The sequence below is a fragment of the Varanus komodoensis genome, unplaced genomic scaffold (assembly GCF_004798865.1).
Source record: "Varanus komodoensis strain SLA01 unplaced genomic scaffold, ASM479886v1 scaffold92, whole genome shotgun sequence".
In the NCBI taxonomy this organism is placed as follows: domain Eukaryota; kingdom Metazoa; phylum Chordata; class Lepidosauria; order Squamata; family Varanidae; genus Varanus; species Varanus komodoensis.
In genome coordinates, this window is record NW_025336624.1 from 608,244 (window position 1) to 623,644 (window position 15,401).

Consider the following 15,401-nt stretch of genomic DNA (forward strand, 5'->3'; position numbering starts at 1 on the left):
GTCAGAAGGGGCATCCCAGGCCATCCCGTCTGACCCCCCAGCTCCAGCCGGCTCCGCTCACGACATGCCTACCATGTGCAGGTCCAAAACGTTACAGGGGGCACCCGGATTTGAACCAGGGACCTCTTGATCTGCAGTCAAATGCTCTACCACTGAGCTATACCCCCACTTCCATTTTGTTATTTTTTCTTCAAAGGAAAGGACTAGCTTGACTGAAATTCTTCGGTGCACTCCAGTAGCAAACATTATACTTGCAATATGAAAGCCCAATTCTCTACGCCAGGATGTTGTACCCAAAAACATTTCCAAAATGTGTTTGCCTAACCACTTAGGGACCCCGTTGGTTTGCCAATATGAGATAGGACTAATCCTGCCTTCCCCCATTTTCTTTGCACAATAATGATTTATCACCAGTTTGTGGAGGTGGATGTGGAACTCATTCTTCTATAGGATGTTTATGCTTCAGGAATATAATTTGCTACTGCTGAGAAAATGTTCTTCCGTCATTATTAAAGTATAGTATTGTCTGTCGTGTACCTACTGGGGCAGTTCAGACCACATGACAATCTACCATTGGTTATTTAACTGCTATGAGGCTGCAATATGTGCATTTTGAATTTGCAGCCCATGCAACCAACTGAGCATGAGCTACGTGAGAGTTGTGTAACCCTTGCATAAACGGCCCTCACTGGGCACCACAACCTCCAAGTGCGAGTTATATATGCATCCTGAGGCCCCCACATCTCCTGCCACTCACTTACGTGCATAATGGCCACAGTCTGCTGCTAGCAGCGGCTGCCAGCACCAAGGGGGAAAAAAGGGTGAGTGATCAGCAGCTATTGCCCCTGCTGTGATCACTGCTTTTCCTCTTACCTGTCCAGATGAATGATGGAGGATCAGTAGTGACAAAATGCAGCCACAGCCACTCACTGGCAGCTCTCTGTACGTGATTTTGGACTACAGAAGAGCCTATGTGTTTCCCAGCATTCTGCTGGGTGGAAAGGAAAAAAGTGGTGGCAGAATGAGAGAGGGAAAGAAAGGAGTGATGGCACAGAGAGAGAAAAGGCTCTCTCTGTATCAACTGTTTCGGCTTGCACTTTTTGCAGGTAGAGGATTTGCAATATGTGGATGATAATGCTGACCTACTTCACAGGTTGTCATAAGGATTCAAAAGTAATATAGGTGAAATGTTCCTATTGCTGCCAAGCCAATCTGCACAATGAATGAATGCGCACCGGCACAAAAGTTACGAGAGGACTCCTTGCCTTACTCCTCCAGGCCCACTGCATGAGTGCAGGCAGGATCTCAGGCACCAGGCAGGGCAGGAGGTGGTGCAGGCATAATCATTCCCCCATTTCAGGCAGGCAGGCAGGAGACCAGTGAGTCTGCTCAGAGTGCAGAGTGACAGATAATGAGCCTCAGCTAGCAGCCTCCTTTATTTTATCTAACCTGCTGGGAAAGAGTGAAACAAAGGGAGTGTGTGTTGAGAGAAAGAGACTAGAGTGCAATCTTATCGTTGTGTCACAAAGAGGCTAGGGAAGCAGCAACAGCCAGAGGCACAACAGGAACATTGCATGCTGCGTGTGTGTCTCTCTCTCTCCTTTATTTTTAAGGGGGGGGCATAGGGCTCCCCAGAGCTCCTTGTTAATTTTTAATGACAATTTGGGGAGTACTGTGTGATTATGCAAGGGGTGGATGTTGGCTGCTCTTAGAACTTACTGACCATGCTTACTCCTGAGTAATCCAGCCCTTATTTCTGAGTAGAAATAGATAAGTTGGATCTTCCTACTGTGCTGCTTTTCAGTTACTTCTGAGTAAACATGCAATGCAGTGGTTCTGCAGGTGCTCTGTGGGCATGCAAAGGGATGGATTTTGCATGCTCTCAGAACATGTTGCCGCTTCCAAGGTTGCTTTTCTGTGTGGCTCTGAAGATACAGCTATCGCCCATTCCCACCCTGTTTCGCAGGCTCTTGTGTCTCCATTTGAGATTCCATCTTGTGAAGCCCTACGATGACATAAATAATAGTGATGGGTGCATCACGACCTTGAAAGTAATGAGTCTCCCGCTCATGGGAGCTGTGCTGGAACAAGAGTGTGGGTCCCAAAGTGTGCTTCCGCAAGCACTCCCCGCTGCCTCCTTTGCTTTCATAGTTCATGTGCCTCAGCTTTTCCTAAGCCAGACACAAGCACTCTGCAAAACCGTAGGGGAAATTTTATTTGCTCTGTGGTGTGCATTACTAGCTGCTGAGGATGCAAAAGGCAACTCTACCTCTGGTGACCCCTTGGCTCCACCCCAGAGAGACCAGCCACCAGTGATATGTTATTTCGTAAGTTGCCTTGAGGTTTAGAACGCAGTGCACAAAGCAAACGAAGGAGTTTTCCGGGTGGCGAGGGAAATCCATAATCGGCTGTTCTAGTTTTGTTGTTTAGTCGGGCGGGTGTGCCAGCTGCAAGTTATTCTCTCGGCTCTCCAGCAACTTGCTCACTCCACTCACATCTCCCTAATAGCTGAAAGCCACCAACTGCTTCAGCCTCCCGGTTTTTCATCCGAACAAAGGAGGGTCGAGATGACGTGTCCCGCCGAGCATTGTAGCCAGTCGGCTGGCGGGAGCTAATCCGAGCGTGGTGGCGCCCCCTCATCGCATTCCGCGTTGCCTCCCGAAGCGGCCTGCGACGGTGCTGCAGGCGACCCTCGGCGGAGACGGTTGCGCCGGCACTTCGTCTTCGGAGCGAGGCTTGGAACAACCCGCCGCCTGTGCAAAGCCGCCCCCCTTGCGCGGGCCTTGGCTGGGCTCTCCCGCCCTCGCTCCTTTCCCCGAAGGCCCCTCCTAATCCCCTCGCCCGGCTCAGCGGGAGGCCCTAAGCTGCCTTTTCAGGCCCTTTCCTCGGCGCGTTCTGTCTCTCAGCGCTTTCAATGCCTCTCCCTGGCAGGAGACGTGTTGGACAAGGGGAGGGATCCGTCCCCTGCCAGCAAGGTCAAGGTGCGCTTAAAGGCTGCGTCTTCCTTCGGCTGGGCGGCGGGCGCCCTTGTGCCGGGTTTCAGGGGCGCGGGGGGTCCCCCCGGCCCCACCTGCAGCAACCTTTCTCGCCCTCCTGGAGAGGGCCCAGGACGCCCTGCAGGATGCCCCGCGGGACCACGACGCGCCCCGGGACCCACTTCTCCCCCACAACCTTGCCAGTGGTGGGGCGGCGCTCGGGTCACCACCGAACTGCCTTTCTGTCAGAGCCTTTGTACGCATTCAGCAGCTAACAGCCTTTACTGGCGTGGCGATGCCGCTCGCCCGCCTGCCGTGCAGCTGTTAAAGGCACAGCAGCCCTGGCAGGAGAAAAGTTAGCTGACCCTGGTAAGCGGGGAAATGTTGAGATGTTATTCTGAGTGGCTTAAGGCCAGGAAAAAGCAGGCTACCTCTGCACTGCTTCTAGATCAAGACAGCTCCAGAACCCCACAGAGAAAATCACAGGTATATTCCTTTTCTAGTTCACGGTATAAAAGACACTCCATCACCACTCCCTCTACCAGATTTTCTGGACTGAACCAGACCAGTGGTTCAAACTCACAGTCTTTGGAGAGTTTTCCACAACCAAGAAATGAAAACGGCAGTTCAGACTGTTCATAAGCATCTTAGACTTTAAGGCATCACAGAGCTTTTTGTTTTTATTACAACCTGCCCTCCCCTTGGGTTGCAAGTTCTTCTTAACGTTTTATTCTCAATGATTGAATAGAGGATTAAGCATCTCACAAGTTTCAAAAATAAGCACCATGAAGATGAGTGTGATCATGTTCTAGACTCTTCCCTTAGGGTTCACTGAAGATTTTTGGCTTCCTGAGCTGAGTGGTATCAGCCATAAATGAGAAGGCTCTGACCTCCTTTTATCCTCCTCTGATGATTTCTACTAAAGCAAAATGTGGAATGTGACATCCCTGTGCTTTGAGCTTCTCCACTCCCATCAGAGTGTGATGACATCATGTTCCACATTTTGAGTAACTAAACATTGAAGAAACAAGGTTTCTTGCTTTCAGTGACCACCATATGTTTCCAAGAAATGCCTAGTTCTGCCCTTATTTTGATTAAAGAAGCATTCTCTGACAGATTTTATCACTTCGGTTTTAATATTTATATTTTATTTCTAACTTTCAAGTGTTCAAAGTATTTCCCACATAGCGATCCTTCACAACAGCCCTGTAAAGCAGACCACGATTAATATCCCTGTGTATCGTAAGGATGCTTCCTCCCACCCTCCCAGAGGCCATAACAGCTGAATGTCCTGTGGGTCAGAGCAGCTGTAAGTTGCTACTCCAGCAGCTCACCTCTTCTCTTACTGTGACTTTTTCAAGATTCACATACAAATGTCTAAAAAGTGTTTTTTGGAGCATTGGTACTATATATGTGTCGGAAATGCTATTGTTTGTCTTCTTTTAATTGTGAATTAAATTTGGTCTCTGAATTGGAAAACCAAATTAGGGCAACTTTTAGATGCTTTTGGACAAAAGAAGTAATGGCAACCAAAATGTATGAGTGGAAGGGTTCCCTCTTTTCAGTTTGTCCCCCTTTATTTTCAGAATCTTTCCAAATGTAATACTTAGTGAGCCCTTGGGGACAGAGATGAATACTGATGAAACTTGATAGCCAAGCAAGATTTATAAAGGCGGTTATACCTGCTGGCCAGGCCTTCTGGTGCTACACTTTTATTGAGGTTCTTTCTTGTTAATAGCCCAGAATGACTCTTTTCTTCCATTAGAGTGAATGGGTAGGGAGTAGTTGAGGATCTCCCTTGAGCATTTTAAATCGGAGAGCTATCAGCCTTCTGCCCCAGCTAAGGAGGTATGTGTGCCTGCATGATGCATCTAGGGTCTGGCTTGGCAAGTCGTGCAGCCCCCAAAGGTCCCCCAGCTGTTGGCGGCTTTTTCTGTGGCCACCGTGAGGTGACCTGAGCCCCAACCTGCTCGGGAATTGCTGCCACTGGGGTGGTAAAGGCAGGTGGGTGGGACAGCAGCAGGGCGGCAATGGCAGCCAGGATGGCACGTTGGGACAGTGATGGGCCTGCTGTGGTTGCCTCGTGGGGCATCTGGGAGGTCTTGGGGGTAATTGTGCTGTGCTGCATTGCCTCTGTCGGGAAGACTGAGCCAAGGAAGCTCACCCCGTGTCTTGGCCAGCAAACTCAGCAGTGTGAAACTGGGGTGACGGGGGAGGATTCCAATGGATGGCAACCCTTTCCCTTCCTATCTGAAACCCGGAAGATTTAGAGAGCCAGTGGCCCATGGCAGGGCAAAGGAACCGGTTGAGGTAGAGCCAGCCAAGGCTACCCCACTTCCTTTCACAGAGTTTAAGGTCACCATGAATGCACGTAGCAATGATGAAAACAGAAGGCATGCTTGGCTTTTACTCCTCTAAAGCTTTTCCAGTCTTCTGGCAAAATGTCAGTTCTCACTTGATTATTCTGCTTGTGCGAATGCATCCCCTCGCTTGTTTCTGCTCCACCACTGCCTCTCGAGCACCCGTCTGCCACCCTGTGCTGCGCAAACCACGATCCAGCGCTGGCGTTTGTCAGGAGGGTGTGGCCTCTGCGCTGCGGTTTTCTTCCCCTGCTCAATATTGCCAGGCTGGTGATGCCAAGAATGTGATGGCAGCGCAGCCTCTTCTATTCATTTCCATAGCAATGATCCTCTTTTTCTCCTGCCAGCAATACTCAGCTAGCCAGGCCTTTTGTGGCTGGTTTTAATTAAAAGGCTCTTAAGTGTGAGACAAAGGCAAAGCTTAAGGGGGTCTGTGCAAGGAAGAATGGGGGTGGGGAAAACTCTTCCCTCCTTCCAGTCTGGTACGTAACCATTCACCCTAACTCCACCCCAAACCGCCAGGCATCAACAGGACGCATAATGAAGCACTCTCAGGCCTGGCCGTTTTGGCATGGGCAGGAGGGAGGGCAGTGATGGGGCAGAGGGCATTGGAGAGGGGAAGCATTGTGCTCCGAGACACATCCTCCCATCGCAATCCAAGGCAGAGTTCCACATCGGTTGAATAGTCCCGGTGGGGGGGAGGGGCGGGGGGTGGGTTGGGGGGGCTTAAAAAGAAAATCCTTGTTTTCTGCAAGAAGAATCACTTAAGCATCCGTGCTGTTATTTCCATATATACTCTCCTGGGATCTTCATCCAGTGTCAGGTCACATTCTAAAGTCCACCTTCACTGGATCACTTTATCTAGCTATGTTTAAAGCACAGAAGACATGCAGGCTTCTCTCCCCCACTCTTTTCCCCAATGCAATGCTGCACCATTTTTTAAACTTCCCTGTCCAAGGCATGAGCCCTGCAAAGTTAAACACATTTAACTCTTGTTAATTTCCAAGTACATCACTTTCTCCTGCTAAAATCAGTGGAATTTGGCTGAGATCATGCTTTTAATTGTTTTTAATCTATTGTGTATTGTCTACTTATGTAAGCAGTTGCGTTCATAAAAACAATCCATTATACATTAAAAATAAACAAGACAGAACAGAATGGGAAATTGTTCTCATACTGGATCACACATGTAACCTTTCATTTTAAAGGGAGGAGAATGGAGAGAGCACAAGCACAGCTATTCCCTCCGCATGTCTGCTCATCCCTCACTGTGAGTTCTCCCTGCTGTGTCTTCCACATGTGAATGGTACTGAAAATGGGGAAATATTGCACAAAGGTGGAAAAATGGTTGGAACATGCTTTGAAGTTTGACAAACTGAGCCAAAAGAGTCCTTTACACCCAACATTTACCGTACAATCTACACTGAATCAATAGAATGCCAGGGGGACTGAGGCAGAGCAAGTAGGGCCAGTTTCTGGACCCATTTCAGTTGGGGTTTGGGCTTGGTTACTTGCCTGGAAATGGATGAGCTCCGGCCAGACAGGATTGAAATAGGGGGCCTATAATGTTGCTTCTTCTCGACTTCTCAGCAGCTTCTGATGCCATTACCCATGGTATCCTTCTGGAGCACCTGTTGGAATGAGGTGTGGGCATATCCTTTTTGCATTGGTTCCACTTTAATTTGGATGGGCTTTTTGAGAACATGGTGCTATGGGATTTCTGTTCAACTCTACGACATCTTCAGTTCAGGGTTCCATAAGGGTCCTTCTTGTCTCACATGCTAAGTGAGGTCATTCTGAGGCTTGGAGTGGGTTGTTACCAGTATGTAGATGATATGCAACTCCATTTTCCTTCTCTTTTGAGCCAAGTGAGGCTATCAGGGAAATGGACCGGATGAGGACTAACACACTGAAGCACAATCTAGGCAACTATCTCAGGTAGTACCCCAGACCAGATGAGTGGGATTCAACCTATTCTTGAAGTCCTGCAGCAAGATGAGATATGTAGCTTGAGAATGCTCTTGGACCGATACATTCCAATGGGAGTGCCTTTTACTAGCTTTAGCTACTGTCCCTGATAAAGTGTTTTCTTTCACCTTATCCAGAGGTAACTAGCACACATGCAGCAATTCATGCCCCAGTAACCTCCCAGTGGGATTATCATAATGTACCGTACAGGGAGATGTTCTGGAAACTTCACGTAATACCAAATATGGCTGTGAGACGCCTAACTGGGACCAGACACAAAGCTTATATTATACTGGTCCTGTGTCACCTCTACTGGCTCCGAATTTGTTTCTGGACCCGATCCAAAGTGCTGGTTTTGACTTTAAAAGCTCTAAATGGCTTCAGACCTTGGTACCTGATGAAAGGCCTTCTTCCCCCATAGGTACCTGCCCATACCTAGTCCACAGAAGCCCTTCTTCAAGTGCCCCTTATGCTAGGAAGCTCTCCCAAGGGAAGCAGGCCCAGCAACCACACTGCCATCTTAGCACTGTTTTCCCGGGCTTTAAAACATCTCCAATGTCCTTTAAAATGTGTTAATATTTTTGTGGTTTGTTATCCTAGTTCCTGCAATGTGATAGTGCATTTTATGCATCTTTTGTTTTATACTGTTGATTTTATTCCTATTTTATCATGATAGTAAAATACCTAGAGAAATGTATGAGACAGTGAATGCACAAACAAATTAGTGAAAGTAAATGGCAGACAGAGAGAGACAGGAGGCTCTGGGCTGAAGGGTGAGGGGTGCCAGTGACACAGCACCGCCCAGGTCTTGATCTGCAAGGAGACAGCGCAGAAGAGGGCAGGGCAAGAGGCTGTGCAGTTGGCCTGGTTTTCCTCTACCATGAACATTTCTGATAAGATGCAAACTCTTTGAGTTGCACCTTCCCCCGCTGCCATCACTCAGATTAAAGATGTACTTGTCTCCCCTTTGATGCAAGGTTCAAACCTGAAACAAGAAAAACAAGGACAAAAACAGAGTGTTTCCCCGCCATTACTTACAAGCAAGCATGCACACATGTTAGCAATTAGAGGTGAACTCCCAAGTAGGTTTGAGGCCAGGAACTTCTCATTTTAAGAGTTAAATGCTTCACTCAGGTCTGAGCACCTCCTCACACACATATTTTCCATTCATAAGTGGATTTTCTCTCCCAATAAGTTAAGATTTTTGAATTAGTTTAGAGTGACTGAGCATTCAGAACATTGTATATTTCTAAAGAGATGCTTACAGAAACCTTCCCATTTACTATGGAAGCCCAGCTGTGAAGATGAGATGTATGAAGTAGAGGCACTCTGCACATGCTTAATGGCTCACTGGCTGATTTGCAGACCCCCGAATCAACTTTTTCAACAGAAATCACAAAGACCTGAAATTTCATTCATTGTTACACATATTGTTTATTACATTTCTGTCCCATCTAATAGCCAATACACTCTGGGCTGTTTGCAAAAGATTAAAACTTTTTAAATAAAATATAAAAGGTAATATTAAAACCACTGACAGCAAAAGAAGAAGCGGATGGCAGAGAATGAGGTGGCTAGATGGAGTCACTGAAGCAGTTGGTGTGAGCTTAAGTGGACTCTGGGGGATGGTGGAAGACAGGAAGGCCTGAAGGAATGTTGTCCATGGGGTTGCAATGGGTCAGGCACGACTTCGCAACTAACAACAACAACATTAAAGCCACTTACAGAAGCCTTTGAAAACATAACTGAGAACTTGTGCTCATCATGAGTGAAACAGTTCTGTGGGCCTCCAGTTGGCAGCTCACTCATGCTCGTGCACCATTAGTATGAGCAATGTTAACAAGAAAGAAGAAAACAGAAGCACACCAAAGAGCCCCGAAAAGGGCAAGAGGGACAGCTGCTTTTCAGCATCCGTTGCAATGCCCCCAGCAAAATCCAGTCATGCAGTGGTAGCACACCACCAAGGAATGCTCCCCCTCGGCAACCAGGCACAGGAGCTGAAAGATGCCCCAGGGTGGACAGAGATACCTGCAGGAGCGCCCACTCCACTGCTTGCAAAAGGAACAAAATGGGGCTGGGACCTTTTCTATACATAGTGAGATCTGGCATGGTTTTACTTGTTCACTTGTTTGGTTGTTACATTAATGATGTATTATAAATTGTTACTGTATTTGATTATATATTTTCACTTTTAACCCTCCCAGGAAGCCTTATAGCTAATGGGGTGGGATAACAACAACAACAGTGATAACAATAATACAGGTTCAGTAGAAGTACACATTGAACAGCAGGTTTAGTTTAGAGAGTGTTGCTTGTACCTGGATGTGTTAGAATCTATGCTGGGAGACTTACAACAAAAGGTTTAAAAAGTCTGTTTACTCACAAACAATCCAGATGTGACTTGCATGAAGGAGAGATGTTGTATGTCCATGCAGGATCTACTGTTCACAAGGAAGGTCCATGGTTAGATGGTTAGCTTAGAAGTGGAGGGTGGGGGCGCAGTGGCAAAGGTCAAATGAGTCCTTGCCTTTCCAGGTCAGCTGGGAGGAGAAAAGGGACATCAAAGGCACTGCTCAAGCAGAGATGTCAGCCTCGTTTTTTCTATGGCATTCACCCGTTTCCTCCTGCTCTGGCCAGTGGACAGAACCATGCAGTCTGAATGCAGGCAACACTACACATACCTAACAAATGGATGCTATGGCACCCTCAGCTATGGTGCAATCTTAAGGCCTACCTAATTTGGGCCACATTTCCCTTCTCCAAACAGCCCCCACGCCCCACAATCCGCCATGGCCCAGGAGAGCCCCTAAAGCTCTGGACAGGCCTGCTGATGAACATGGGTCACTGTGGCACAAAGAAAGGGTCAGGCCATTCCCATGCCATGAATTTCCTTAAGGGCGATGCCTTCTGCACGTGCACATAAGCTTCCAAACTCAGAGGCATCCAATGCATGGTGCAAGGCATGTGGTGGCAATTCTGCTGCCACAATGCCCAACACACTAAATTTCCTGTAGACAACCATTTTCAGCCATTCAGATTTTCCAAAGAAGACTCCAGGAAAGCCTTGACTGTGTGAATGGTCCTGCAAGAAATGGGGTTGCCTCAACTCTTGATTGTCCTAAAGCTTAACCTGTACCACAGTCAAGGAGCTACTCTCAGGACAGAATATAGAGAAGCAGAATGGATTCCTATAGGCAAAGGCATCAGTCAAGAATGCATTTTATCTCCATGTCTTTTCAATCTGTTTGCAGAACATGCCATAGGGAAGCTGGATTAGAATCAGGAAGAGGAGTGAACATGGTAGAAGACATCAGTAAGTTAAGATATGCCGATGATAATATACTATTGGCAGGAAGCAGCCATGAATTGAAATTACTCCTGATGAATGTGAAAGAAGAAAGCGCAGGACTGCAGCTGAATGTTAAAAAAAAAAACAACAAAAATCATGACTAGAGAAGCATTCTAGAACTTCACTGTCAACAATGAAGAAACTGAACCCATGGAAGAGGTTGCATACCTTGGTTCAGCCATCAATTCAAATGGCGAGTGCAGCCAAGAAATTTGAACATTGAGACTTGGAAGGGCAGCAAAGAAGGAATAAGAAAAGATCTTCATGTGTATGTAATCTTTGGTATTCGTAGGCTTAGTGAACAAGATACAAAAGGTCACCTTTATTAACTGTGTCACAGTCCAGAACATTCCTGCCTCATGTTACAGCACCATGTGTCCCCTTATATACCAGTTGGTTTGACACCAAAAGGAGTCCCATGTGGCACAAAGCAAAGCTCAAACACCATCACATCTCTTCTTTTTCCCATTCCCCATTTCTGTATCTTACAGGTTTGCTCAGTATTCTTCGTTTAGATGCGATCACTGGTATCTCCTCTAACTCCATCTTTCCAAAAGTATTCCATTCTAATTTCACACATTCGATTCTGCTGTCATCCTTCCCAATCTCCTTGCCATGACTTTCCTCACACATCCTTTCAGTCTCGTGTAAATCCTTTCTGTTTCTGCTGTACAACCTTGCATCTTGAGACTTTACCACATACTATCTAGGAGTTTGATTTTGTTAATTGCCTTTGAAGGTTGCCACACCCCCGTTTTTGAATTGTAATTTTTTCTCCCTACTTTCAATGGTGAGAAAGAGTCCCTCAGTCATAATAATATTCCTGCTTTTCCTGTCTCTTTTCTAAACTGTTTTGCACTACTACTACCTGATTGCTACAATGATTTTGCTGTGGGTAATCATGCTTTCAAACATCGTCCCATTAGTAATTGTGCTGGAGGCTGTTTATCTAAAAAGGTATATTTCTAACATATGGATGTATATTATCCAAACTACTCCTCTTTAAGTTCTTCTTAACTGTTTGAATAGTTTTTGCAGCCAGTCCATTTGCTCTTGCATAATATGGACTAGAAGTAACATGCTCAAAATCCTGTTCTCTTGCAAGCATTCTAAACCCCTTAGAATTAAATTGGGGACTATTAGCATTGTTACAGTTTCAAGGTATACCATGCCTAGCAAATAGCTTTACAATGCACAATCACACATTTACTAGCTCATTGTCCAAAAAACAAACTCCCAAAAACTTTGAATATAATTTACTATCAAAAGATATTTCTTCCCATGAAGCTTCCCTTTACCAGTTTTTGCCATGGACTTTCTGGTACTTTATGAGATAACATTGCTTCCTTTTGATTGTTTATCCTTTGGAAAGTTTGACATACTTTACAAGATTGTATTAATTCTTCTATTTGCATACACATACCTGGTGAAAACATCACATCTCGAGCTCTTTTACGCAATCCAATTCTCAAATTACTTTCATGAAGAAATGATTTTCAACATTTCTTTCCTCAACTTTTCAGGTTCAATTAGTCTATCATTTTTAAATATTAAATCATCAGGTTTATATATTATATTCTGATGATATTTCTGTAATAACAACATCCATCTCTGAATTCTTGGAGAAACATTATATAATGGCTTAAAAATTAACTTCCAATTATTTATGGTCACTTTCTATTTTTATTTCTCTATCATACACGTATTGCCATCTATGCAACTCTTCCTTAATTTGTTGGCTTGACATTTCAACAATCACTTCAGTTTTATTTTTATCAGGTTTTATTCCTTCAGTAGTGATGTCCCAAGTATTTTATTTCAGTCATAGAAATTTTGCATTTCTCTCTATTCAGTTTCAGATTCTTTACTCTACACCTTTCTAAGTCTTTCATCATGATCTAGTTGTATCTTTCCCCATAATATTATATCATCTATGTAACACATAACTCCTTCTAATCCTTCAAGCACTTGTTGTATGGTACTTTGATATACCCCAGGAGCTGATGAAATTCCAAAAGGCATTCTGGTAAATCTGTATCTACCAAAAGGTGTATTAGAAGTACACAATCTGGGACTCTTTTCATCAGATGGTATCTGCCAGAATCCATTGCTAGCATTCGTCACTGAAAACAGTTCTGCACCTGCCAGCCTGCTAGTAATTTTGCCTGCTGTTGGAAATGGAGGGTGCTCTCTCTGTGTATGGCTTTGTTCATACTGATTGGATCCAAACAAATTCTTATTTGCTCTTCACCAGATTTATTTACAACCTGGTATTTAATTTTTACAAGTTAAAAATTAAATTACTCATTCAATAAACCAATTATTTACCCATTCAGTTGATTCTTCTACTTTCAACAGTCACACCCACTTGCTTCATTCTTCTAAGTTCCTTTTCTAACCTTTCCTTTAACATAACTGGAATTTTACAAGAAGCATGTACTACAGGTGTTTCCTGTGGATCCATTTTGATTTCACACTGACCTGGAAGACATCCGAATCCCTGAAACACATCTTCATAATGCTTATATATTTCCTTGCCTTCCTCACATTCTAACACATTGACTCTTTTCATTAGCTCTAAATCAGTAACTGCTTTTGAATCCAAGATTGATTGTGCTTCAAAATCTACTATGTGAAATTCTAATTCAAATTCTTTCTCTTTCAATATACACCTCATAATACACTTCCCCAGCACTTTCAACCTGGTACCTGCATAAGTAATGAATCTTTCATTAAAGTTTTGTAAATCTTCACTCTGAAGACTCTTGTAAGTTTTAAGGACATAGAATTAGCCTGTGCTCCAGTATTAATCTTAAACTTCACATCCTTATGGTTTATTTTGAGATCTACATGCCATTCATCTTCCAGTAGGTCAGATGTTAAAGTCTAAATACACATAACTTGCAAATATTCTTCCAACATACACATATTCTTGTGAACAAGCTTTGGTCTTATATATCTTCACAAAATGATAAGATCTTTCATATTTTCTACATTCTTTTGCATATGCAGGACATTGACTTATCTCATGATTGTTACCACATATAGAACAAAACTTTACATTTGAAGCCACAGTTGAAACAAGTTGCACAGTCTCATTAGGCAGCTGAATATTCTTTTTAATACTGTTTTTGCTTTTCAAAATATCTCTCTTGTAGCTGATCCTAGTCCTTTTAATTGTGTTACTGTCACATCTTCTGCTCTACAAATGCCCACAGCTTTTTCCAAGGTCAAAGCAGCTTCCCTAAACAGCCTTGTTCAGAAATTACCTGATCTTGTTCCACAAAGAATTCTTCAATTCAGTCACACAGGAGTCAATTTCTTCCTCTTTCTGTGTTCTTGAGAAGAACTTGTGCATTTCTTGTGCCCAGATTTCAGGAAGCTTCAAGTGATGCATCTCCTTTCACTTCTGGCAAGGAGAGTTTGGTGTTCTTAATCTTACACAGAACACCATCTCAACAAGATGCAAAAGGCCACCTTTATTTACTGAGTCATAGTCCAGAATATTCCTGCCTCATGTTAGAGTACCACATGTCCTCTCATACACTAATCGGCATAACACCAAAATGAGTCCCCCATGTGACACAAAGCAAAGCACAAACACACATCATTACAGTGTAAGGGCACTTCACTGGAGCCTGAGGCCAAGATCGTCCACACAATTGTATTCCCAGTCACTATCATATAAAACGTTGGATTCCCTGTGCGTGAACTCTCTGTAACCTTGCTGAGGCTTCATCCTGAAGAGTGCCCTTCAAGTGGTAAACTTTGTTTATCTGTGATAGACAGACATTAGGGTGTGTATGAATGAATGACTACTGATGTAACAGAAACTGCTCAGCTGAAACAGCTCCAATCATGCTCCACTAGCATGAGAACTACTGGACATGCACCGAGAAGACAATTGCTGGCATCTAACAGTCTGCTTAACTGCCCACTGTTAAGATAAGTGTGGAATGTGACCTACTTTCTGTAGCTAACAGTGCACAGAAGGCGGGATCAAAGTGCACATGGGATAGGTCAAAATGATGGATGAGTTTGCTCTAAAAGGTATAAAAACATTTGGATTGTTAGTGGGGGGTGCTGCTCTCTTGGAGGAGTGGGCTGCTCTGTATTGTTGTGTGCTTGCTTCAATAAAGAACATTTTTGATAGGACTTGCTGGTGGTTTGGCTCTCGCAGTCAGAAAAACAGACGGAGTTAGACTCCTTGACAAGTATGAGTGGATGTGAAAACTGGACAGTGAAGAAAGCTGACAGAAAGAAACCTGATGTGTCTGAAACATGGTGCTGGAGTTTGTGAATACTTTGCACCAATAGAAAGACAAAAATGGGGGTCCCAGATCAAATCAAGGCAGAACTTGCCTTGGACGCAAAAATGACAACAGTGAAGCTGTCGTACTGTGGGCATATCACAAGAAGGCAAGATTCGCTGGAGAAGAGAATCATGCTAGGGAAAGTTGAAGGGAGAAGAAGAAAAGGAAGACCAAATGCAAAATGGCTTGACTCCATAACGGAAATCATGATCTTGAGTTTGCTAGGGCTGAGCAGGGATGTCAAGGACAGGCCATTTTGGAGGGCTTTCATTCATAAGGTCACCGTAAGTCCTAGAGGACTTGATGGCACATGATAACAACAACAACAACAGATGGTTCCGTGGAGGAAGCAAAGAAGGACCCTGCAGAGCCATTTGGATATGGTGTAAGCTGTCAGCCCAGCCTCCTGCGCTCCTCAGCCCCTTGCACCCTCCTG

General features: G+C 44.6%; 1 long non-coding RNA gene and 1 other non-coding gene across 2 annotated transcripts; both read right to left on the reverse strand.

Annotated features, from left to right (window-relative positions):
- Positions 1–95: 95 nt before the first annotated feature.
- TRNAC-GCA lies at positions 96–167 on the reverse strand. Its single transcript has one exon. It is a non-coding gene; the product is annotated as a tRNA-Cys (tRNA).
- A 7,563-nt stretch (positions 168–7,730) lies between these two features.
- Positions 7,731–14,083, reverse strand: LOC123017401. The gene is made up of 3 exons (XR_006413598.1): positions 13,922–14,083; positions 9,687–9,843; positions 7,731–8,288 (listed from the first exon to the last, which is right to left on the reverse strand). It is a non-coding gene; the product is annotated as an uncharacterized LOC123017401 (long non-coding RNA).
- Between the last annotated feature and the right edge of the window lie 1,318 nt (positions 14,084–15,401).